We start from the raw sequence: 3329 nt of genomic DNA on the forward strand, positions 1-3329 counted from the left end.
ATTCTGTTCCTTTCTATTTCTATTTCTTATTCTTCTGTTACCGTCGAGTAAATTTGTGAAGATTTTGTTGTTTTTGTCCCTGTTGCTGTTATTGATGTTTTTGTTACCTCTCTTTCCTGTTGTTTTTTCTCTTGCATTTTTGTTTGCTTCTGATTGGTATCTTTGTTATTTCTTCCATTCTTTGTTCTTCTGTTGCTGTCGAGTAAATTTGTGATGATTCTATTGTTTTGTCCCTGTTGTTGATGATGTTTTCGACACCTGTCTTTGTTCTTGCTTATTTTGTTTTCGCTGTTGTTTGTTCTCTTGCCTTTTTGTTTGTTTCTGTTTGGGTGCTTCCTTATTTGTTTCATCCCTTTGATGCTGTTGTTTTGTATTTCCTGTTCTGTTTTTCTTGTTGTTGTTGTTGTTGTTAGTTTTGCTTTTGTCCTATTAGTTGTTGTTGTTCTCTTTGTTGCTGTTTTGGGGTTTGTTTTTATTATTGTTCTTGAGTTTTTCCGGATTGTTGCTTTTGATGTTGTTGTTTCGTCATCGTTACTTTCTGTTCTTTATTCTCTTCTCTGTTCTCTACTGGGGTCTTTTGGTTTCTAGGACATTTGTGTGGAGTATACCCTGTCTGTCCACATTTATTACATTTTGTATGATAACTACATCCCTTGTACCATAATATAGTCAGAAAACAATGTAAACAGAATGCTCTTTCACGTCCATCATTTTGCTCTTTTCAATTTTCAAAATTCTTATTCCATTGTATATTTTGGTTAAGGGAATAGTTGCTAATCTTGATGTTATCACTTTAATGTTTAAATTGTTTCTCGAACTTTTCTACCGTTGCTGGTAATGGTATCTGAAGTGGGATGCCAGATAGGTGTAACTCTCGAGTTCGTATTTTTATTTTCCAAAAGATGGGTGTGGGCTCCTTTACTGTGACTGTCTCTCATGCAATGGTTATTTCCCCGAGTGGTAAGATCGGTTGGGTTACTCTGGGCTGTAATATGTAGCCTTTGTACCCGTTTGTGTTGAGGGAGTAAATTTGTTGTATGTATTCTTGGTTCAGGACCTTTAGTGCTATCGTCACTTATGTTATTCCTGGTACCCTTTCTCGCGGTATTTTTGACATATCCAGTTCTTGTGTCCCTTCTCTGTATGAGCATTCAAATAACGATCCTTCGCTTGTTTAAAATCACGTGGACTTACGTGCCGTTTGTTTAGTTTGTGCCATGTCTGGTCACTATTTGAGAGACCTTACTTCTCATGCATGTATTACTTATCTCAAAGTCAATACAATTTATTTTAAAAAAGTTTTGTATCTGCTCATAAACTAGTATACACTACTGCATTAATCGGTTTAATCCACGCGAGTAATTGTAACAAAGTTCAATTTCATTGCTGAAACACTGGCTGCATGTGTACAGACTGTCAACATTCCGAAACAATCCAAACTGTTCAGAAAACGAATTTAAAAAATGCAATCTGTAACGCAGTTGAAACGACAGGAAACATAATGCATATCTTCTTGAACATCAAAAAAAGTTATAAAAAAAAACAAAAACAATACGGATGTGTAATTTCTCAGATCACATCAGTAATAACATAGGTGTATCAATGGTAACATAGGTGTATATGGAAACGATAAAACGGACAGTTGGAACAAATAATGAGTGGAAATAACGCATTGAGTAAGCAAATACGTGTGGAACATTATCGACTCATAAGTCGGCTCAAAATAAATAACAGATGCCATTTAATTTCTTCAATTTATTATTTGTCATTAACGACGCCGTCAAACGATTGCGATTTAAACAGATAAAGTTATAGGATTAATTACTCATATAGGCAAACTGATACCCTGGGCTATCGTCGCCTTAACCGGTTAAGAACACGAGAAGGGAATGACTAACGTGTTCGTGGTTAAGACGATAATTCATTTTTCAATTCATGGTTTACAGTGATTCCGGTCCTGTAAGTTATATAAATAAAAAGCATGTTCTATTTTATTCCTTTATGTATGTAACCAAAAGGTTTGGGTTTGGGGTGTTTCCAAGGCTTGGGGTAGTTGGGGGGGGGGGTTTTCGGAATTTTTGGGTGGGTTGGGGTGTTTTGATGGACCCTTCATACATTATTTTAGCTACATCTGGCGTCGTGTAATAATATTCGCACGCCCTCCCGTTTGTTTATAAGCCCACCCTTTGTGATTGTAAAAACAACAGACATAAAATATATAAAACAAATGCACAACACTTAGTCATTTCATTCATTGATTTACAATTTCTAACCTGACTTCGCAAAATGATTCTAACACTGTGGATTGATAGGCGTCTTCGCTAGCCAAGGTTCCGATGTAGATCACAGGTGCTGGACGCGAGCTTGATGTTGAGAAAAAACCCACAATAATCTGAAGGAAAAGATGATACAGAGTGACAAAAAATACCTTAGATTACCCCAATGACCCGTTCTGACATAGGACCCTCTCTATCATAATATATAAGAGAGAAGGTACGTAACTTCCAAATACTTGTTTCCACCCATGACCCTCAATTTCCTTCTGCTATTTCCGTCTTAAAAGGCACACCTTAATACTATATGGTTTGTTCTACTCCTGAGATATTTTTATATTCATCAAGCCATCATTGACTTTTCTGCCTTGTACCAAACTGAAGTTACGCATAGGATAAGAGAAAATAAAAACGTAAAGCTAAAGAAGGATTGAATATTAAGACTGCACATAGATGGAAATCAAACGTTGGGGGTGGGTGGGTGGTAAGTTCATAGCTAGATTTTACTAACTGGGTTAAAACACCCACACCAAAGGTTTGTACAGGCGTGAAAATTAAAGACGGTAGGTATTTTGTATGCTCTGGAATCTGTTTAAAATATATAAAGTGTTTTTCTAGATAGGCCATCAAAATACGATTTAGATATATTTACTAGTTCAAATGATATCCGGTAAAAAATTAGGTCATTTTCTGCAAGTATGGATATGAAATTGTAAATCCGTAAATGTATGGAATATTCAACGGGGAAGAAAGCGGTATGGAGAAAAAGTACATAAATCATGTTGGTATAACTGAAATAGATGTTATATTTTTTTAAAAGAGTGTATTTCAGCATGATGGACTAATCACTACACATCGATACATAATACCATTACGATAAAATACGCGTTTTCTTTTTCTTCTTCAGAACAAGGATATAAATGTATTTAATAAAATATGGTTGAATTCGTTTAAGTAAACAAATAAATCATCCTAAAGCAAAAGACTATGGTACGATACAGATAGAATGCATTATGTAGGAAGACGGTTCTATAGTAAAAACTATTAACACCAGTA

This window comes from Sinohyriopsis cumingii, chromosome 10 (assembly GCF_028554795.1).
Source record: "Sinohyriopsis cumingii isolate HCF-2022 chromosome 10, ASM2855479v2, whole genome shotgun sequence".
Lineage (NCBI taxonomy): Eukaryota > Metazoa > Mollusca > Bivalvia > Unionida > Unionidae > Sinohyriopsis > Sinohyriopsis cumingii.